Genomic DNA, 24,578 nt, shown 5'->3' with positions numbered 1-24,578 from the left:
ATGTTGACATTTATTTTGATTTAAATGAACTGCATGTTATATTATGAATAATAACACTGCAGAAAAACATTTAGAAAGGGTTTATTTGGTCCTCTACTGGAAATTGATCAAAACATGTTGTGTACTCAGTAAATAGTGAACTCTTAATCATTTTAGTTGCGTTAAATTAAGAAATAATAAAAGCTGAAATAAAAACCGGTCCCACTTTATAATAAGTGGCCTTAATTACTATGTACTTACATTTTAAATGAATCATTTGGTACAGTGCACTTATTGTGTCATGTTTGTACATTGTACTTATATTCTAAAAAATACCTGCATGTAGTTACATCTGTAATTACATTTATAATTACACTGTTGACCCATTCCTTACACCTTAACCCACCCTTAAACCTTACCCATATCCCACTTCAATAGCAGCAAAAGTGTTTTGCAATACAATGACCACACTAAGTACATTGTACTTATTTTATGATGCAAGTACATAGTAGTTAAGGCCACTTAATATAAAGTGAGACCTGAAAACCGTACTAAACCATCTCTGGTTTTAGATTAATTAAAAATTTATGACAAGGACATATCACAGCTTTGAGACACAACGGTTGACTATGAAGAGTATGACTTCATATCCTGCAATCGTTCAGTCAGAAGGAAGAGCCTGTAGGACAGCCTGTGGCACTCTGCTTAAATAGTACTCGTGATTCCTCAGTGTTGCCAGCACTCCAGCAGAGTTCATGTGCTTCACATTGGCATCATATCTGTATGCCTTACCATGCATGTCTGTCAGTTTGCCTGTATGTGAAAAAGAACATAAAATTATCCTAAAAATCAAGCACATTTTCAAGAATGGACAAAAAAAATGAATGCCACCTCCAACTGTGTGCAAAATGGCTTCAGGTGCACGTGTCCCACTTTTTACATCCTGGACTGGCAAACACGTAAAGCAGAGGCCTTTCCCTCCACCAGCTGGATGATCTACCAGGCCCAGAATGAAGATGTAATTAGTTCAACTTCTACGCCAACACTGACTCAGTCAAATCAAAGGCTAGTGACCCACCCTATTCCCAGCTCCTCCCACTCGGATGACATCATGAGGCTCCATAGCTTGCACTGCATCAATAACAAGTTTATTGCTATGGGACCGTGTAGTAGTGATGATTATTTTACCATCTGGGACTTCCTGGAGCTGAAAGCCAAATGCGCTCAAACCCAATACTCCCCATAACGTTCTGCCCAAAGAAGCACTTTGCCCCATCTGAATGAATAGAGAGAATAAAACAAATCAACCGATCCCAGCCTCTACCAAATATAGTGTAGCATGTGTGAACAACCAACAGGCTGGACCTGGTAGTTGTAGAAGGGTTGATTGAAGACTCCAGCAATGGCGGTCCCTCCATAAGCAATTCCTATTAGCACTGTCACATGATCCAAAAGTCCTGCAATAAAATTATACATTATACAAAGTATTTATTAGTCAGCTCCAACATTAAAATATTGTTAAACCCACTATGCTCTTGTATATGGAACTGTATGGGTAAGACCTTAGGATGTGTTCACACATGGTAACATTGGTTCAGTTAAACAAACTGGTTCAAAATCTGGTTCATTTGATAAGGTAAATGCTACCATCCAAACTTTGGTACACACCAAACAAGTGGACCAAGTCCTACCTTTTTAAGGGGTCTTGGTCTGCTTGTTTGGTGTGCACCAAGGTTTAGGACCTGGAGGGCCACTGTCCTGCAGAGGTTAGCTCCAACTAACCAAACACCTGTCTGGACGTTTCTAGTATGCCTAGGAAGACCTTGATTAGCTGGTTCAGATGTGTTTAATTGGGGCTGGACCTGAACTTTGAAGGACAGTGGCCCTCCAGGAGCAGGACTGGACACCCCTTCCTTGGGATGTGTTCACACTTGGCAGATTTAATTTGATTAAACAAAGTCTGGCACGATAGCTCTGTTAGTGTGGTTAATTTCAATAACTGTGAACGCTGCCATCCAAACCTTGGTACACACCAAACAAGCGGACTAAGACCCATTTTTTCAGGGCGTCTTTGTCCTAATGAACTCTAGTGCAGTTTACTAGAAATATGAACACAACACGGACTCAAGACATCTAAATGAACCAAATCCCATTAGAGTTTGGTACAGGCACTGGAACAGTCTTCTTGCAGCAGATCTACAATGGTGCAACAGAGGAATTCCTGGCACTGTTTTGACTCCTTTACACATTAAGTTCCATCATAAAATGTGTCATAAAAGTTGTTCAATCTGGTTGTAAACTTATCCTTATTCCTTCAGTTTTGTATCTTTAGGTTTGGTGTAAAAAAGAAGGTGTGAACGCTAAATGAACCAAGACTAAAGAGCTGATCATGGACTTTAGGAAGAGACAGCAGCAGCCCTACACTCCTCTTATGATCAGTGGGACCCCTGTGGAGAGGGTGAGTAGCTTCAAGTACCTCGGTGTAAACATCTCCGAGAACCTGACTTGGACTACACACATCCAAACACAGGTTAAGAAAGCCAGGCAAAGACTGTACCACCTGCGACAGCTGAGGAAATTCAGGGTCTCACCAGCAATCCTGAAAACTTTCTATTCAGGGACCGTAGAAAGTGTATTGACTCAGTGCATCTCAGTGTGGTATGGAAACCGCTCCAATCAGGACTGCAAAGCACTACAGAGAGTTGTGCGCTTAGCTGAGCGCATCTCAGGGTCTGCTCTCCCCTCTCTGCAGGACATCTACCTCAAACGCTGCAAAAATAGAGCTGTCAAAATCATCAAGGACTCAAATCACCCTGGTAACCGTCTATTCACTTTGCTTCCATCTGGTAAGCGCTTCCGTAGCCTGATGGCAAAAACTGAGAGACTTAGGCTCCTAAACTCTAACTCTGTGTCATAACATCACTTGACTCCATGTAAATATCACCATATCAATAAGCTATTCATAATTTTTCTCTACCTCATATTGCTGCTATTTAAATACCCTGGACAACTTTTTTGCATATTCCTCTTTATTACTATTTAAGTCAACAACATACTGACCTGCACATTTATATTTTTTATCTTTTATTTTTTTCTACTTTTCTTTTTCTTAATATTTGTATTATATATAATTGCACTGTCCTTGGAGCGGACCTGACCTACATTTCACTGCTGGTTATACTCTGTATAATTGTGTATGTGACACATAAAAATCTTGAATCTAAAATGATCATATTCATTTTTGGTCCAGACCAAAAGAAAAGTCGAACATAAGAGTGAGCACACCATTAGTGGTAATGCAGGTTTGAGTCAGGTCTGCAACATATCCCTACCCATTCCCACTTTCTTTCTGGTTTCATTTCCTGTGCATTCTTTCCATTCTTAACAATGTACTTGTCCAGTAATGTGGAGGTAATTTCTAAAGTTGAATAAACAACCAATTACAAACTAAAAATGGATGGCAAAGACAGATTCAACAGGTACACTGGATAACTTGTAAAATTCATTGTTTAGTTGCACTTTATCAACAACAAAGTGTATATAATTGCTGATCAGCCCTGAGAAATGGTAAATGACCAACTTAACAACTCTTTTGACTAACTACAACCTTTTACTTTAGTCTAATTTCAAAGTGACATCTCATGCCCAAAAAAGAAAAACATGAAATCACCGTACTGTTAAGGGCTCTGTAGGGCTGCTCTGGCTTCTGTATGTAAACTGGGCTGTACAAAACCCTTGCAGCTACAGCAGAGACAGGAGAGCAAAGACAGAAAGAGAAATAAGAGGAAAGAAAGAGCAGATCACCATGTGACGGCACCAGATGTGTTGGAAAAATGGAGGTCAATTAGAGAGAGAGAGAAGAATGAGGGATAGAAGCAAATGATAAAAAATGCATCACTGTGCCCTTGAAGTGGACATGCTTGCAGCACTATCTCCTAACTAGACGCCAGTGCTGGGTAGTAACTGATTACATGCAATATGGATTACATAATTAGGTTTAAAAATTAAGGTCTTGTAATTAGAGTATATTACATTATAATGGTCATAATTAGATTACAGCTACTTTTTAATGGATTACATGATTACATATTTACACAATGGCAGTAAATTCAAAATGTATTAATTTTCCCATATTCTTTTTTTTCTCTTTTAAATGATCCTTTCTAAAAATCCTACTGTGTCACACCATTTAGTTTTGACTAAATTGACAATATAGAATGGTCATGTAAATAAATGCTTCGGAATTTGAATAAAGCATAAAGAAATTAGACCATGTATTAGAAATAATTATGCAAGTTACTAAACAATGGTGATGTATATCTGTGAAACACTATGTCTTCATCATCAAGACCTTGGGTGTGTAATTTTCATGTTTGTGTATTAATGTTTGTTCATGTAATACAGCGATTCCCAAATGTTTTTGTCAGCCAATCCCCCTTGACATGAAATATTTACTTGAAATATCTCTGAAAAAGTTAATATTTTAATAATTTAACAACACATTTGCATGTTTACAGGTTAGTGTCAGTAAATGGTCACAATGACATAAAGGTAAACAAATAAAATACTTCTATTTTTGGCGTCCAAGTGTTTAGTTTATTTTATTATACATTTTTTATGATTTAATTAATTATTAGCTTTTTAATAACTCACAAACCCACTGCAGTTCTTACATTAAGGCCAGTTTGAGAAACCCTGGTTTAATGTAATGTTAAAGGCATATTATGATGTTGACATAAAATAATTTAAATATTTTAAATGAAATAATACTGAAATGTTTTCTTTGTATTTGCTTTTTTATATCAATATGGTACATTTGACGGTAAGTTTAAAACAAATGAGATAATAATGTAATCCTAAGGTAATCAGAATACATTACCTAAAATGAGTAACCTAGATTGTTACTAACCACAGTTTTCATCATGTCATCAGAAACAAACTACAATTTGTAAGTAATCTACCCAGCACTGCTAGATGCGACAAGTAATTATTCTGTCCTCACTGAAAGGGAAATGCTGTGGGAAAAGCCAAAAATCAGAGCCAATCAGACAGTAACAGATGCACAGTACCACTATACAGTATAAATCCTTTTTTTTATGTTTCTGCTGTAGATGGGTATGGAAACCCGTTTCCGTCACTGAATAAAAAATAAAAAAGGTAATTGTGACTTTTTCCTCTCACAATTCTGACTTTTTTCTTCTCCGAATTGTGTGATATAAACTCGCAATTGCAAGACAAAGTCACAATTCTGAGAAATAAAGTCAGAACTGTGAGATAAACTCGCAATTCTGAGAACATATCAGTCTTTTTTCCCCTCCCAAAAATGGACTTTATAACTGGCAATTGCAAGATTATATCTCACAATTATGACTTTTTAACTCGCCATTGCGAGTTCATATCACAATTATGAGAAAAAAGTCAGAATTGTAAGATATAAACTCGCAATTGCGAAAAAAAATTGTGACTTTATAAATTGTAATTCTGACTTTTATAACTTGTAATTGTGAGTTTATATCACGCAATTCTGAGAAAAAAAGTCAGATATAAAAGTTACACTGCCCTCCAAAAGTTTGGAAACACCCCAACCTTCCTAAACCTTCCAAAAAGACAATGACACCAAGCACACTTCCAAGCTGTGCAAATCCTATTTGGAGAGGAAACAGTCAGCTGGCATCATGTCTGTCAATCACCCGACCTCAACCCAATTGAGCTACGATTGGAGGAACTGGACCGTGATGTCCATAAGAAGTGTCCAACCAGTGTGAATCATCTTTGGGCAATCCTTCAGGAGGCTTGGAGTAATATACAGTATCAAGTCAATGTTTGAATACTCACACTTTACACTCACTGAACACTCACACTTTACACTATGTGCACTATGGACACTTACACACACTGCTGCGTGTGCACAATCTCACAAAAAACTCAGCAATATATGTATGTTTACATGATGTTTACATCCTGCACTGTTCCCCAACCAGCTGCTGACTCAAATGTCTCTCTTTGCACATGTACAGTTTGTATTTTTTGTCTTCTATTTTTTAGTTTGTATAGGGTAATATTTATGTGAAGCATTCGTATAGTTGTATTTTTTATCCTTTATTCTTTTAGTTTGTATAGGGTAAATACTTATATATAGTATACTTATAGTTAAATCTGTTAGTAGTGTATAGGTTTATAGTGTTTTTTACTTCATTGTTGTATGTCTGTATTTATGTAGCACCGTGGTCCTGCGAGACCACATGTAGCGGAATGACAATAAAGCTCAACTTGAACTTGAACTTGAATAAACTGACAGCTCGGATGCCCAGATTATGCAGAGCTGTAATAGCTGCTAATGGTGAATATTTTGATGAATCGAAAATTTAAGTTTTTTCTATGTATAAACTGTTTATGTAATAAAATATGTTTCCGTAGTTTGTGTTGTCCCTTATCAGTGCAAAATTATCACAAATTAAAACATTCATGCCAATATTGTCCAAAACCCCACTTTTCTAGGGCGTTTCCAAACTCGCAATTCTGACTTTACATCTCACAATTCAGTGAAAAAAGGCAGAATTGTGAGATAAAAAGTCACAATAACCTTTTTTTTTATTCAATGGCGGAAACGGGCTTCCATAGATGGGACTAACTGGCACAACACCAAAAAAAAAAAGAGTCTCAAAGTGAGGTCACGATTACTGTATTTAGCAAAATATCCCGGATGAAAAAGGTCCATTGTAAATAGCATAGCCATCACTTTTAAACCAAGCAGCTTTCTGTTGGTCAGCATGGAAAATTTGTGAGACCAGGGAAATATCTGCCCTCATGCAAAATGTCCGAACATGTGGATTCCAATTAAAATGGCCGCCAAATTTTGTAGAGCAATTGTAAATAGCTGGCAGTGTGAATGCAGCTTGTCTGCATCTCCTGGGCCTTTACACTAGAAATACCTGCAATCACAGGTGTTTAGGATCTACATATGTGGTTTGTGTAATCAGTTGACAAAATTGTTTAGACTTATATTTAGTGCTGATCGGATAATCCACCCCTTCAGTAGTCATTCAGATGTATTTTGTATGATAAGAGTATGAGTCTGAAGTTGGAATCTGTGTTAGCAGGACTAGGCTTCAGTGAGGTGAATAACTACTCCCAGGATAGAATGGACATCTGCAGACAATCTGATGCTAGAAGTGCTGATTTATGGCCACTTCATGCCTAAACCGGATCTCGGTTGTCACATAAATATCAGTGGAGATATGCATGACCACGTGTGGAGATTTTCATCTCTGTTTCAACCAACCAGAATCCTTTGAGCTAAAGTAATGACGTTAGTGACTTTTGTTAAGGTACTGCTGTATTGAGTGTACGCAGAGCAGCCTACGAACTCCTCACGAGTTTCAAGCTGACTTCTGCTGATAAAACTACTTGTTATTTGACTACCTCTACAACTCCTGGTTTTCTTTCATCATATATCCCTGGGTCTTAACTGTAAATTCCCCAATAGTTAATTGCGGAGAGTGTGTGGGCAATCATTATTTGGGACATCCCTGATCAATCAACAAACAAGGTAAGATTTTATAAAAAAAAAATTAATTGGGGATAGTCTGGGTGGAAGGCATTAGGAGAAGGGAAAGCGAGGTGGTACGAGGTGGATTGGTATTAGTATACACCTGTAATGGGGTGTATAGTGGATTGAGAGAATCGTATAAGGGATTAAAAAGAAAACAGTAAACGTGTACACACTCTAATTGGGCGACACTGGTGCACTGCAGTACACTGGTGTCTGTATAGACAACTCCACATGAGTGTAAGTCACTAGAGAAGTGTTAAATTGCAATCTCGACTCTTGATTCCTTCCACCTCCAGACAGTGGTACCCTGAATTTAAAAATGAGTCACATAGCGATAACGTTCAGTTAGAATTAAATTAGATAAATAAAGGTGAAGTTGATTGGTCAAGGATGCCTCCATAACAACCCTGAATTGAAAATTGTGACCCTAATTGGAGTGGACCAGTATATAACATACTTTGTAGTTTTGTCACGCAGAAGCCAGGTGCTGTTATTGAAAGATCATCACCTTAATACTGCTATACTTTCTTGAGGGTTTTAACTGTGACAGAAATATGGCTGACAAATTAAGAAACTTGTTCAGTCCAGATACTAATGATGAGACAGAAGATATCAAATGCTGTAAGCAGCTCTGCTCTGAAGCTCTTACTTCACAGAAATGTTCAAAACTCATCAAAAGAATGGTAATTCAGGGCTTTGATACTGATTGGAAAGTCAAACAACAACTTGACTGGCTACAAAAAAAGAAAGAGCCAGAAAAATCTAAATTTCTAACCGTATGTGTCCATTCCTGGATTTGTAAGATGGGAGGGGTACCATTAACTGCCAGAAAAATTCCAGAAATAGCTAAAGGCTGGCATAGTCTGGTTAATAAATTTAATAAAGTGGAAGAAATTTATGGATTAAATGTGGGGTGTGATCTGAGTAGCTTCTGCAAAGGGATGGATATTGTTTTTGAATCTGATAGTATACTTCAAGTTTATTTAATTAAGTATACTTAAGTAAAGTTCAAGTATATTTTTAAGTATACTTTATGTAGTAAGTCTACAATTATCATTGTACTAGTAGTATTCTTGTAAGTGTACTATTTCAATACTCATTGGAACTAAATTGGCCCACTTTCTAGTATATAAAAGTATACTTTTACGTGTACTTTAAGTATACCAGAAGTAAACTTTGAGTACACAACTAGTTTACATCAATGTTTTTAGTTTTTAAACACTTGAATGTGGGTACGTTTCATAAATAAAAAATAAAGAAATAAACAACATTTTGAACAAAAAGCTGAAAAAAAGACTCTGAATGATATAATCTAAACGTAGATGCAGTCGATCAACACCCCAAACTTGACAGTCATCATTACCTCTTCACTGGTTAGATCAGGGGTGTCAAACACCAGTTCCTGGAGGGCCGCAGCCCTGCAGAGTTTACTTCCAACCCTGCTCCAACACACAAACCAGATAGTTTTCAAATAAGCCTGAAGGACGTGATTAGCTGGATCAGGTGTGTTTAATTAGGGTGGGGGCTGTGGCCCTCCAGGAATTGAGTATGACACCCCTGTGTTAGACGATGGGTGCTTTTCAAATGGAAGGCTGCATCCTACGAAGGCTACACATCTCGGCTGCCACGTCATCAAATGTTGCTGAAGGCCATCTCAATCGGAAGGAGCCTTGGAAGGCAGCCTTCGTTTCGCGTCCTTCATTCAGCTGAAATTGAAGGATGCATGGGTTGTATCCTTTGCGACCTTCAATCACCCACGATCCTTTGTACCCATTCCATTTCATGAAAATAAAACTGATGAAAAATGAGTCATTAATGAGCTTGTCTGAATTTATTATGAAATGTTAGGGAAAATAATGTTTTTGGACATGAAAGCATAGATGTTATTTTTTGTTTTGGTGTAAATTACTCAATAAACGCTAAACTGTCTAACTTAAACCACGGGGAGACTGTGGACAGCTGTGATTCATTGTATTGCATTAATAGAAAATCACATAATATAAAGATTTGTAATACAAAGTATTTTTCCATACTGTCACAGGTCTAAGGCAAGTAATGGGACTTCTGAAATACTGCCGCCAGTATGTGTCTGAATATTCTGAACTGTCTAAGCCTCTTACAGAATCCATGAAAGGAGAAAAACCAGGATCAGAACTCATCGAATGAATGGAAGAGATGCGTTTGTGAGTATCAGAGAGACTCTTGCTTCCTGTCCAGCTTTACGACATGCCGATGCTAGCCGACCCTTTCATCAGTGGACCTGGGTGGGGAATAAGTCCTGCTCACCTGCCCTGGGCCAATGAGTTCCCAGGAGACCACCTTATGGAATAGTGGGATACTATTCTACCCCGATTCCTGTGTCCAAGCCAGGACAACATCTTTGTCTGCTGATCTGTGACTGTGCAGAGTGGGCTTTCAGGACCAAGAAGGAAATTGTAGCCCACCAATAAGTGGTATTGCATGCCAAACACTAGATTCTCAAACTGTTGACAAACCCACGCTTGGGCTCGATTTCTAACCAGAGGTGAGCTAAGTGGGAAGCCACACTTTTAAGCCAAAACATGGAGATACAAATTGACGCTGTTAATGTTATCAACCCTGCCTTACTGCTGCTAGATGAGAGATCTGCGCACAACTGCATAAAGCTGATTGAAAATGACACAAGGGCACAAATGACACTGAAACAAGAGTGGTTTTCACAATCACAGGACATTCCAAGGATGATTCACCAGACTAAGCTGGAGACACTGCTGCCAGGGGGCTGCAAAACTATCTAAAAAAACTTGTGAGTGTAATGTCTCTCTCTCCACAAGAGGAGGAGGGGCATCCTAGAGACATTTTTGAACTATGCTGTCGATGATACAGATGAAATTGAACAATGGATTTCACTGGGTGCACAGAAGACAGACTGTGGAAGTTTAATGAGCGCTTTTTTTGTGTCCTTCTTCTGCCCAAAGTAAATTAATGTATTTGCATCATGGTTTGGCACATGCAGGACCTGTGAAGTTACATGCAATGAAAAACGAGGTGGTGGCCAAAAAGTAGAAACGCTTGTGCTGATTTCTGCAAAAGGTGACTAGTATGTCTCAAAGTGAATTCTCCTTCAAAGCTAAAAAATATTTTTGGACTTGTTCTGCACCCTCAGGGTCTGCGGACACATCAGCAAATTGATTTCATCGGTCCTCTGCCTCTTAGTGGAGGGTTCTCATATATCATAATGTTAGTTGATCTGCACAGCAGAGGCAACAGCCAAAGTTTTGCTGAATGAAGTGTTTCCCAGATGGGGGTTGCTGTCCCTTGGGTGATTTGTAATTAATCTTTTGATAAGTTTAATTTCACCTAGGCTAATTTCATAGATGTCTTATTACTGTACAATTTTGGAATGGTAAATCAGCCGTCAGAATGGAGCAATTGCATGACTGTCTTGTGAGTAATTGCCATAGAACCACCTCAGGGGTCTATAATGTTACTGCCTGGATGCATATGAACATGTTTCATTTGTGTTTAGAGATTATTGCCAGTAGGAAAATGACAATTGCTTATTTGACTGGGAAGGACTTACAACCATACCAGGTGTTAATGTGACCCCGAGTATCGGATGTGGCTCTGGTCAATGAGTGGTTTGATATGGATAAACAGTTTGATCAGTTTTTGAGGACCATGCCGTCAGTACAAGAGTTTAAGGATCTGCACTCCAAGCTGACTTTATAGGTAAATGTATGATTTACAAGGTACATGCTGTCAGACCAGACTAGTATGCTGCTGAAAAGTGCTGAACTTGATTCATGTGTTGCTGAAATGTCCAATGCAACTAAGCATTATCCTAAGCTAAAGCCAATAATGGCTCATATAAAATATATTAATGCTTTCTTAAAACAGGTTAAGACACCAGATGTTTTTGCTGGTTACGAGTCTATGAATTTTGTATGGCTCAGTTCAAATGGATCACCTTTCGTGTCTGACCCTGAGGAGCCTTCTGCTTTAGCTTTAGCTTGGATGTTTGCATCTACAGTACAGATCTATATAGGCTACACTGATGTGACTTTGTGGAAGAATTTGTAGATGAGGCTTGGACTGAATTTGTTGCTGTATCTGAAAACGTAGTCATGGGCATGTTGAAAAATGTGCTGTATGCTTTTGGGGGATGTTTAGGTCTGCTCCTATTATGTTTAAGTATTTGGATGCTTGCTTGTTGTTTTTTTTCATATCTCTTCAAGTCTGTTTGTAGAACCGTAAATTAGGAGGAGGAGGATATGCGTCTGCCTGCATCACCAGCTGATGAAGGACAACATCAATGCTCTGTTGTGACTGGAAGGTGGGAGAGCCCCTGCCATGGGGACCGGAATTAATAGATTCCGGCATGTCCATGATGGGGTGAAGAGACAAATGCGACTCGCATGCTTCACCACTCCGCCTTCTGTAGTGGCCTCACTTGGTAGACCTCGGGTATTGGACCCCACAGTGGTCTAATACAAAGGACTGCAGCAATGTAATCCTTGATCCATGGCCGCTTCCATATAAATCAAATTTTTTTTATCAGTATTTAACCTGTTTGATTTTAGTTGAATGAATAACATTATGAGTATATCATATCTTAGTATTTAGCCACAGATGTATTCTGTTACTGGAATGTGGTCTCTTCTTGTTTTTCAGAAACAATCTCTCCATATGCTAAACATATATTTACTCCTCAGGCCCACTTTGACAGCCTATGTCACAAAGGTCATCAGGGCCCCTCAGCTACGTGACCGACTCATAGTTAACACATTTACTTTGTTTTCCATCCCTTGATATGGAATATTCAATATTCAAGAATAATGTTGAATATTGTCTGAACTTCTCTCTCTCTCTCTCTAAGAAACTGCGCTCATTATCTGTATGTTTTTGGAAAGTGCCTGAGTCTGAGCCATTCAACCTTAAAGAAGTTGCATATTCTCTATGTGTGTGTGTTGGAATCCGTGTTTGCAGGACTAGGATTCAGTGAGGTGAAAAACTACTCTCATGACAGAATGGACATAGAAGTGCTGATATACATGACCCTGGACCACGAACAGTCATAAGGGTCTATTTTTTTTTTAAATTGAGATTTACACATAATCTGAAAGCTGAATAAATAGGCTTTCCATTGAGGTTTGTTAGGATAGGACAATATTTGGCTGAGATACAACTATTTGAAAATCTGGAATCTGAGGGTGCAAAAAAACTAAATATTGAGAAAATCACCTTTAAAGTTGTCCAAATGAAGTCCTTAGCAATGCATATTACTAATAAAAAATTAAGTCTTGATATATTTATGGTAAGAAAGATACAAAATATCTTCATGGAACATGATCTTTACTTAATATCCTAAAGATTTTTGGCATAAAAGAAAAATCGATAATTTTGACCCATACAATGTTGGCTATTGCTACAAATATACCCCAGCGACTTAAGACTGGTCTTTGTGGTCCAGGGTCACATATGTCTTTGTTGGGCCAATTCATGCCTAAAACTGGATCTCAGTTGTCACCTAAATAATCATTGGAGATATGCTTTGAACTATAGGTCCATGTGTGCAGATTTTTTTAGATTTTTTTTTGCCCGGGGAGCAGTTGGGGGATCGGTGACTTGCTCAAGGGCACCTCAGTCGTGGTATTGAGGGTGGAGAGAGCGCTGTACATTCACTCCCCCCACCTACAATCCCTGCCGGACCTGAGACTTGAACTCGCGACTCTCTAACCATTAGGCCACGACTGCCCCAAGAAAGAAATACAGGTTTGGAACAACTTGAGGGAGAGTAAATAACAACAGTTTCCAGTTTAGTGTGAACTATCCCTTTAAGCAAGTAGTGACATTTAACAAATGTTAGATGAGCATCCAACTAAAACATTTCAGAAAATCTATATCTATCTATCTATCTATCTATCTATCTATCTATCTATCTATCTATCTATCTATCTATCTATCTATCTATCTATCTATCTATCTATCTATCTATCTATCTATCTATCTATCTATCTATCTATCTATCTATCTATCTATCTATCTATCTATGGCTCCCCCTCGTGGACGAAGCGCCTCAAAAGTTGTCAAGTTATTTATTGCAATGACGCTTTATTTGAACGTCTCTCCACCATGGCCACTTTCAGTCTTCACAAGCTTAATTTTGTGTCTTTAATCAGACGAAGAAAACAGTTGTGATAAGGCAGTTTATGTAGTAAAGAAGCAGCAGTGCTGTATAGGAGCGTCCGGCGCAGCGGCATCATGCGGAGGGTCTGCGGGGTTTCTGCTGATGCGAGCGCACTGCTGCTGGACACGTGTGTGTATATTAAAACCATGGACTACTGATACACACCTGCCCGTTCCTGTGTGCTTACAAACACCATCCGCATTCACATCAAGGACTGAAGCGATGCTACGAGCCTCTGGAGAATGTCAGCTCTGAAAAAGGTATTGCTGCTGGTGTTGATGGAAATAAAACAGTGTTGTAATAATAGTCTTCTAATCATCATTATTAGCGACTGACGTCTAGCCAAGACCGTTTAATTTATAAGATTATGCAAATGATTCACCTGCCATTCCAAAGACGTGGCCATAAATAGTCTTAATTAATGTTTTAAGTAACCCACCTGCTGTTGCCAGTGCTAAACAGTGATGACGTCATGTGCATCTTACATGCTTTGTGTGATTTTACTAGAATAAGTGCAGAGTAGTATTTATTTGTATGCTGAGGGTTAAGGAGTAAGCTGTGAATGTATGCGATTTCGTTTTTCACATGCAAAGTCAGGAGGTCGATGAGTTCATTAACTTGAGTAAGCATGGCCCCTGTCACAGGGAAATGGTTTATCTCATCTCTTCATCCTCTTCCCTCCATTCACTGATTGTCTCGATCTCTGTGTGTGAAATTTACTCCATTGTACTATTTCCATCTTCATTTCTCCATCTGCCACAGGTGTTACCATGGATACTGCAGACACATTGCTGCCTTTTCCTTGACAAGAGTCCAGGTAAGAGACAGGATGTGATATTTAGGGCCATCTTAACTCCTGACTAAGCAAGCTGTGCAGTGATTTGTGGATTTAAAGGGATAGTTCACCACAAAAATGAAAATTATTTCAGAATTTACTCACCCGTTGTTCTAAACCTGTAAGACGTACTACTTTCTTATGTGGAACACAAAAGGAAGGGTTTTGAAGAAGGTTTTTGTTCATACACTCAAAGTGGATGGTGACAAAGTCAAGCTCCAAAACAAAAACAAAAAGAGAGAGAGAGAAAAAAAGTGCTCCATACAACTTGTGCAAAATAGCAGCTTGAACATTCTGTGGTAAATACAGTATCGTTCAACAGTATTACAATCACACACACACACACACACACACACACACACACACACACACACACACACACACACACTCACACACACACACACACACATTAGATGGAGATGGTCAAAACTGAAAGTCAGTAAAAGTGGAAGTCATAATGTTACAAAAGATTTCTGTTTCAAATAAGTGCTGTTCCTTTAAATTGTGTATTCATTAAAGAATCCTGAATCAAACGTATTAAGATTTCTATAAAAATTACAACTTGCACTAAATAGCACAACTTTTTCAACATTGATAATAATAGGCTATGTTTTTTGAGTACCAGATAAGCATATTAGAACGATTTCTGAAAGATCATGTGACACTGAGGACTGGATTAATGATGCTGAAAATTCAGTTTTGCAGTCAAATCATTTAAATGGGAAAAACAACTTTAAATCATAATAATATTTCAGAATATTACAGTTTTTTTCTGTATTTTTGATCAAATAAATGCATCCTCGGTGAGCATAATCAACTTAATGTTTAAAAAATAATAAAATAATAGTAAAACATAAACAACTCAAACTTTTGAAAAGCTTTTTGTGTTCCACCAAAAAAAAAAATCACATGACCAACTTCAGCAGACTTAGTTAAGACATGAAGGTGAAGAAATGACTGCAGAATTGGAATGTTTGGTGAACTCTTCCTTTAAATGTATTCTGTGTTGAGTTAGTTTAAACTTACTTTGAAAAGCCCAAACCACCAAAGAATCACTCAGAGAGAAGTTATTTTGTTTTTCCTGTAGTGTTCCTAGTGCCTTTCCATGCCATTTACTTAATTATCCATTATAAAGTTCAACTGTGATGATTGTCTTGTGTTTGGAAGTGAATGTCTTATGTCCATTATTATGAACTTATGCATGATTTGTGTTACATCCGAAACATCGAACTGGACTTTAATGCATTCGTACAGTGCTGGCAAATTCATTCTTCAATACCTATTGGATGTATGCTTTTTGGATCTGAAAGAGAAAATGTGCTCTTTTGAATATCAAGGCAATTTCTATCAGTTGTTGGGATGCCCTGTGTTAACTCACCCCTCTCTGTGAAGGTTCAAAGACCATCAAGGTTGCTGATGAACCACCTCATGCAATTTTCTACATTTTTAAGCCCACACTTGATTGATGGCAAGCTGTCCAGCCGACTGTGTATCAGCCCGCAATGTCCTGCATGGCTATAGTTTACTTCAATGTACCAGTGAATATTTTGAGAGCCCTGCTGCTGTTTCTATGGAGACGAGGGAGGTTGATGTCATTGGAGGTTATCCTGAACATGCTCAGATCTGTTTGTTGGAGCCAGTATCTGATGCTGATTATGTATTCAGCCATATAGCCTACAAACCATCAGTATTCATAAACCAGATCCAGCAACAATCCTTTGTGAAAGCATTCAGAATGATTTCTAATAGCGTCTTTAATCAGTTCATTCATGAAGAAGTTGCTCAGTTAGTACAGGACCCTTGTAGGTGAAGACACTTTTATCAGACAGAAAAAAATAAGCAGGATGGGACAGCAGTGAGGGAGATACAGGACAGGGAAAACGTTTAACTAGGACTGCCTGAAATTGCCCAGAACGAGTCCCAAATTCCAGTGACTCAGGTGTTAGGATAAAAAGAATTATGCTTATGAACCAAAATTGGCAGTATCCAATGGTTATGCACTTCCAGTGCTTTCTCAAGATACATTAGAACTTTGTATGTGGATGGATTTGTGTAAATATCACATGTCACACTGTTCTGAATAAGGTTTCATCGTGCCACCAGAGGGAGACATACAGCAGTATATGCTGCAGTTCATCTATTCTATTCTATTCTATTCTATTCTATTCTATTCTATTCTATTCTATTCTATTCTATTGAACTGCTGTTGTTATTTTTGGGATATAGCATAAAAACAAATTGGTATACTGCATAAAAAATGCTGGATGGAAATGTCAAGATGTGCATAAATTCTAAAAATGTGCATAAAAAAAATACATACTCTGAACTGAGCCTGAGGATTTTTTATCCGATGAGAAAACTTGTGCATAAACTATGCTATAAACCCATTTTTAATTAATGTCTTGATGTGTCACGTGACTTTGCCTCAACAGACCATGTGATTGGATAACTGAACTAAAAAGCACACTGATGTCATTACACACCACATTTGCAAATGTTTCATGCGATATCGTAATTTTGTGCATTGTGTTAAATTCACAACTTTAGATGGAAACATAGCTAAAGATGCAAACTTATTCAAGTTAGAGGCTAATTCAAATTCTTCTGTAAAACACCTCTGAAAAAAATATTGAAAGATAATGTCTGATCTCGATGAACGAAACAGAAGAAATTAATCCGACAGAGAAGATTTCCATATCAAAGAAAGCGGAGCCTCAGGGCCACACCTACCTACTGCATAGGTCATACAGCTTTTTAGATGGATGCCACGGCTTTTTAGGTTAGGTACAATCTGCTGTCTCTTCCATGGCTGCACTACGCTGTACTTTCCGCTAACTGGCAACCCGAAGTGTTGAAATACTATTGGGCAAACCAACAGTGGGTGGAATCTCACTGACCAAAACAAAAACAGACATTCTGACACGGAGTGCACATTTCAATAAAGAATAACTGGCTGTAGCATTGTTTTTCAGGGAAACTAGTATGTGAACTTAGCATGTTTGCTAAATATACAAAAATGTAAGAGAAAATGACATACAGTACCTTTAACATCCCGATGCCACCCACACTACTGGGAGTGGCCGCATTATTTTTATATCACGTCATGCGTGGGATTTTGTACATATAGGTGCTGAGGAGTGGTTGCATTCTGCAATAATTAGTAATGTTGCATGGAATTTGAACTAGCTAGCTGGCGTTTAACAAGGACAGTTCTAAATCGGAAACCTCACTGATCACCCATGCAGTGTCAAAACAAGGAAACCTCAAATTGTGGACAGTCTCCAGTCAAAAATAAAAAGTGACAGAGTCCATGTCAAAAGCAGCAGAGATTAAACTTACTCTGGTGCTCTTCGGTCACTTTTGACTGAAAAATTTTGTGTTTTGAATTTTTAAAAATCACAGTTTCATCGGAATGGTACGAAACTTGGTGACTTTTATGGCATTTGGAATGTGAACACACACACACAAAAAAAATGAGGGCATGATTCAAGCATGCTAAGTGGTCATAAAAAAGTCACACTTGTGGTCTAAAATGACTGACCATAGGAAATGAATGGGAAATCGACAATCTACAAATCTGCCACAATGCAGAAAAAAAGCACACAGCAATAATGGGGTGACACTCTAAAACATCAAGAGTGCAAAACTAACACATCCACTCACACACACACACACACACACACACACACACACTCTCACACACACACACACACACACGCGCACACACACACACACACACACTCACAGACACACACGCACACACACACACACACACACACACACACACACGCACGCACGCACACACACACACACACACACACACACATCCACTCACACACACACACATACACACACACACACACACACACACAATTATACACACTCAAATGAATTGGTATGGCTATAACCATATAGCCAAAACAAGTAAGAAAACTGAAATCACATCAGACCCAGAAGAATTAAGCTCTGATAAAACATTCTTGTTCATTTTTGTTACATTTTTATAGAATTTTAACGTTTTGTGTAACAAAATGCTTTCTCTGTGTTCAGGTTTGATTCTAGTAATAATAATTCAAAAACTGATGCTTCAAATCAACATTTCAAACCAAAAAAAAAAACAAAAAACTAAAACTTTACAAAAAGTTGTCTTATAGAATGTCTAAATAAATATCTAAACCCACAACTTAATAAAAATAAGTATTTATGTCTAAAAACAATTAGAGAATGTTTAGGGCTTTTATATAGAGTTACAGTATACAGGAATATATGGGCTAAACCATGGAATTGCAGATGTTTTTCTTATTTTACTCCCACCAGATGGCACTAATCTGGCTTCAAAAAATTGGATTTTAAAGGCATTGACTCTATGTTAACATGAAATGCTGCATTAAATGAAAAGTAATATAAAAACATATATATTTTTTTTAAAAAGTATTATTTTCAATGGGAAGACATTGATCATAATTATGCATGAATTGCAACCACAGTTGGTAATAGAAAGGCTAAGGTTCCGTACTGCAGCTGTAAAATGTTATTTTAAATGCCATGTTACTATGGAACAAAACAATCTGCTATGATAGATGATCAGTGAAGTTGTGTTTCATACACATATTTAGTATTTTAGCACAGCTGTATTGACCACTCAGCATCCAGAATTGTAACTAATAAATGGCACTATTACTGACTTCATTTTTTATAAAATAATTAGAAGATTATGTATTGTTGTGTGAATCACCTTGGCATCCAAAATTAATTTCCCTCTGGGAAAAACAATAAAGTATTTCAGTTTCCAGGGTATATTTAGCTTGAACGTTGTCCAACGTTGCCCGAGTTTTTTTGTCTTTTCTTCATTTTTAATGTTTGTTTACTTCAATCTAATGTATCCATAAATGCTGTAGGTGCAAATCCTATTATTCGTTTTGGATTATGAGATGGCACTGAATTCACAAGAATCAAATCTAGAAATTAGTCTTATTTGAAAAGATAGATCATTACATTTAGTTTCCGATCCTGCCCTGAAAAAGTGAACTGGGGTTATTTATTTAAAGTGCATTTTTTATTGGTCTAATATAAAATCGTGGTTTATGTGTTTTCTTGTTCAGTTTGACTAAAAGCAAATACAGTGAAAACATTTGATACTGAAACCATTTTCACTCATTATTGCTGGTGTACGGTCTTTACAATAAATAATATAATAATAATATTTTTTGATTAATATTAAATCAAAATGTAAGATTTCAACTAAACCATTTGAGGAAAACTAATTGTGCAATATCCTCATACACAGAGAGAGAGGAAAGCATTGGGCTTCCCCTGGAGCAAACAGAATTGCTCATTGTGAATGCCAGTCCTAAAAAGGCTCATGTCAGGCAATTCAACAGATTCAATTGGCTGGACTAAATGGGTTCAGGGACGAAGAGCCACCTGTAGTGGCTCTCTCAGCTGTTCCCATGGTGACAGTGAGACTGCTGGTTTGAGGGGGATTCCTGAACCCCTGCAGCTGTTATCTTCCTCTGGGGATACCTGTGAGCCACGGGTCAATGGGCTTTGGAGGACAAATATGCTGTGATCTTTGAAAGTGGAATTGGGTGAAGTCATCAGTGTTCAGTTGAAGATGAATTAGATGAAGGTCTTGACGTTAAACTAATGGGATAAAATCTGGTCTTTTTCTGCAGCTTACATGACATCTACAACTGTTAACAGCCGCTATTTTTGCATGCCATTTCGAAGCGGGTTTATCTGAAATAGATGATACCACAACAAGTTGTAGTTATCAAAAATATTTCAAAGATTGGATGTCATTAACTGCAACAGCTGATCATAAATTATATAGAGAAACAAGTGTGCAGCCATCTTTAGAATTTTGTCCTTGAACTTCTGTTTTTGCGGAAGTGAATTTACTTATTGTAGATTTAATGAAAATTATTATGTGCATTGTATTGTCTGAAGCTGATTTCATGAATGTCGGTAGACTGGGAAATTTTGAAAATGAACGGTATATTCATAAATTCGTTACCTGTGGAAATACAAACAGGAATTTGGAAGACAACGAGCGCAGCACTGAACGGGAGCGGAGCTACATAAGGTCTATAGAATATATATTTGTTGTAGCTTATAATGAACAGCAGAATGTGTTTCCTCCTTTGGGATAAAAATAAACTGGTCACGTTTTGGTGTTCCTCCTTATGTTATTTCTCGGCTTTCTTCCAGAGGTCGGTCAGGTTCTATTAATGGCTAACTAATGGTCATATGGTGCTGTACACTGATATTTGGCTTCTCTCCATATACTGTCCATACTAGCGCTGGGCAATATAGCAAATCAAAATCATACATTTTTCCAGCATTTTGACTGTTTTCCATGTATCTCTTCATTTATTAAATCATTTTCAAAAAATATAAATAAATATTCATTAGAATTATTTGCTAAATTTACTAGGAATTTCTGAGTGAAAACTGTTTGAAAGAAGTTCTGTGTATTTGCTCTGAAATAGCTTCAACAGATGATTTTTTTGTCATTCGATTCAACAGCCATTGTTGCCAAGTAGATGTTTAATTACATAAACTAAAACACATTAATAATCTAGTTAAGAATAATAAAGGCTTGTTTTCCCATGTTGTTTTCTAATAAATTAACTTTATTAAATATTATATATATAATTTTAATATTAAAATGCCACATGGTGACTGTGACCATGACCATGAGTGATGACGTAAATATTTCATTAAAATAATTCATTATGATTCATTAAATTGTAAAGTCATGGAAATTAATCAAAATACCAACTGTAGTGCCACTTTTGATATTGAAGCAAAATATGGAGAATTATTGTGAATTTTCTATATATTTGCCTAGTCCCAGTCTATATATATATAATATGTTATTTAGGGGTGTAACTGTTGGAACGTTTTTATGGTTTGGTTTGAAGACTGTTCTATGGTTGTGGATTTCATTTAGTAAATATTTTGTATATCATTATTAGGGATAGCGATTTGCACCATGGGAGTTACCTAGTTGATAGAAGCAGAGAAATCAACAAAAATGTTCAACATTCCTATCACAGAAGTGACCTCCAGGTTACAGCATGCGCAGAGGTATTTTTGCATGTTTCAATTCCGCTTGTGACATTTTCCGAGCCAGCCCCCCCCCCCCCCCCCCCCCCTTTCCATTGTTTTTTTTGTCTCCACTTTCAGCTTCTATTAATTAAAAGGCACCAGAGTGAAAACAGCCCTTGCTTAATGTGTCCCGATTACCTGTCAGTTATCACTGAAATAATCGTCTTGATAAGTAATAAGTAAATAAGTAAATAAGTAAATAATCGAAAAAAGTCTCAGGACGACATCGAGCCAGCTTGTTCCAAACCATTGGTGGTGAATCGTACATTTTGCCTGATGTAAATTCACGGTCCTTTAATAATACGTCATTTTCATGTGCAGCACCTTCCATTGGACACACTCTACATAAGTAGGAGGGGCCTTAATCACACAGCTCAGCCAATCACAGGCTTCAACCAATATGTAATAAATATATTATGATATTGATGATATTTACACCATTCTACGCTTATAATTTCTAAATAATTTTGTATAATTTTTCTTTTTATAAGGTCTTTAAAGTGTAAAACAACCAATTTATTGATGTCAGACAGCAACATTATGGGTAACACTTTATAATAACGTTCAGTTGTAAGTCATTTTTAAGTGATTAGTTAATGATGAACTAATTATTTACAAAACATTCATAAGCAATTAATAAGTGATCTGCTAATAATTTGTGTATGTTTTGTTCATTCATTTACAAGTCATTTACAAGTAATTAGCTAATGATGAACTAATCATTTATAAAACACGACTATGCGTTCATAGATGATTAATTAGTGATATGTTAATATATTTTTTCTATGTTTTGTAGATTAAGTTATAAATCATTTACAAGTGATTAGATGATGATGAACTAATCATTTACAAACTATGACTATACATTCACAAATGATTAAGTAATATGCTAACGATTTACAAATCTGTCATAAGTTATCTTTAAAAATAGCATCATGAAATAATCAAACAGATCTTTAATGGTTAATAATTACTAGTTAATATATTATTAATCACTTATAAATCATTGAAATGTCAACATTGTACTATTATCTCAATAAACATAATAAATAATTTAGAAAGCTTTCTGCATCCCCTAATCTAAAGTGTAAACTACTCATCAGTTGTAATCAGTTGTAACTCACTGTGGATGCTATCAAAGGCTTTCTTGAAGTCTACGAAATTGATGGCTAACAGTATTCGGTATTCGACGCACTGCTCGATGAGCACTTTGTAGGCATCAGAGGAGGACCACACAGAACGCCTTTCCAGGCACGCCTTCCTCAGTGGGTACACTCGGAGATGTTGCCTTTCTTGGGGATCTTGATTATGGCGCTCCTGCGCCAGTCCTCTGGGACTTTGCCATTCCGCCATTTGTTAAAGAGCGACGTTAGCTTCTTTGCCATGGGTAGCCCTCCGTACTTCAAGATCTCCGCCGTTATTTCATCCAAGCCAGCCACCTTGTTGTTCTTTAGGCTTTTGATCAAGATCTTCGCTTCCTCTATGGTGATGTCTCCAGAGTTCACCTGAAGCTCCTCTTGGGCAGACTCCACATCGAAGTCGTACGTGGTGGTCGGGTCTGGTTGATAGAATGTTTTCTGGAAATGTTCCATCTACCGCTTGTTTTGGTCATCTTGGGCGATCAAAAGCTTCCCATTTTTGTCCTTGATTGGAATGCTGGAGTTGCTCTTTGTTCCAGTCAGTTCATGGACTATGTGGTACAAGGTCTTGGAGTCATTTCGGTCAGCAGCTTCCTGCACTTCGGCACCTTTACGCTCTAGCCATTCCTTCTTATCCTTCTGACAGCTTTTCTTCACCAATCTGTCCAGCCTGGCATATCTTCGCTTCCTTCTTCCTTCTAGTCCATTGTTTTAGCCTGATCCCTTTTAAGCTTTGTGGCTTTTCTCTCATCGATCAACTTCCACAATCTATTTTGGATCCACTGTTCCTTCCGTCTTCCTCGACGCCTCCCAATAATGTTTTGGGCGCACTCCGTGGTGGTATCTCTGAGGTTTCCCCAGAGGTTTTCTACATTTGCCGTCTCTTCAAGAGAGGCGAAGTGGTTGCACAGTTCCAGGGTGAAAGCATCTGCGGTGGAGGGATGTTTGAACTTTTCGATCATGAACGGTCTCTTTGGTTACAGAGCTTGAGCTTGATATCCGCCCTGTAATGATCAGATCCAATGTCTGCTCCTCTGTAGACCCTCACGTCGCGTAGTGATGACCTCCACTTTTGGCTGATGCATATGAAGTCGATTTTGTTGAAATTTTGCCCATCTGGTGATCGCCAGGTCTTCTTGTGGATTTTCCGATGTTGGAAGTACATGTGTCCCGATGCATAACCCGTTATGTTCGCAGAACGACGCCAGCCGCTCCCCATTGTTGCTAATGAGGGCAGATGATGCGTGGGCACCGATTACGGTTTGAGTCCTCGATGGTCACCGCCCAATTGGCCGTTGAAATCCCCAATCCTCATTCTTCAGGTCATGATTTGGGATGTTGTCAAAGACGTCTTGGAGCTTTTTGTAGAAGTCATCCTTTGCCGCGTCATCCGCACTGTTTGTAGGTGCGTAAACTTGCACCACGGTCGCTTTGGCGTGTCCATGTGCGAAACGGCCTGTGATGATCCGAACGTTGATGGGCTTCCAGCCAAGGAGTGCTTTCATCGCTTGTTTGCTCAGGATAAGGCCTACTCCACGTTCGTGCCATTCTTCATGACCCGTGTACAAGATGGTCTTGCCGTCACTGCTAATTCGGCCATTTGTCTTCCATCTGACCTCGCTGACGCCAAGGATGTCCAGCTGGTAGTCGTCGAATGCCCGTAGTAGCTGAGCGAGTCGTCCGCTTTGTGATAGAGTTCATACATTCCAGAAAATAGTTTCCGATATTGGGCATCGGACGCCGCTGTCGTTTTGTTCTGATGCTGTCATATATTACAGTCATATTCTGTGC

General features: G+C 38.0%; 1 pseudogene across 1 annotated transcript; it reads right to left on the bottom strand.

Moving 5' to 3' along the window:
* Positions 1-640: 640 nt before the first annotated feature.
* On the bottom strand, positions 641-23,240 carry LOC306844179 (3'(2'),5'-bisphosphate nucleotidase 1-like; annotated as a pseudogene). The gene is made up of 6 exons: positions 22,922-23,240; positions 3,655-3,720; positions 1,345-1,436; positions 1,058-1,255; positions 871-975; positions 641-792 (listed from the first exon to the last, which is right to left on the bottom strand). The product of its transcript is annotated as a 3'(2'),5'-bisphosphate nucleotidase 1-like (transcript).
* Between the last annotated feature and the right edge of the window lie 1,338 nt (positions 23,241-24,578).

The sequence above is a fragment of the Barbus barbus genome, assembly GCF_936440315.1.
Source record: "Barbus barbus genome assembly, chromosome: 24".
Classification (NCBI taxonomy): Eukaryota; Metazoa; Chordata; class Actinopteri; order Cypriniformes; family Cyprinidae; genus Barbus; species Barbus barbus.
The sequence above is the reverse complement of the archived record's forward strand: the minus strand, read 5'-3'. Positions and strand labels throughout refer to the sequence as shown.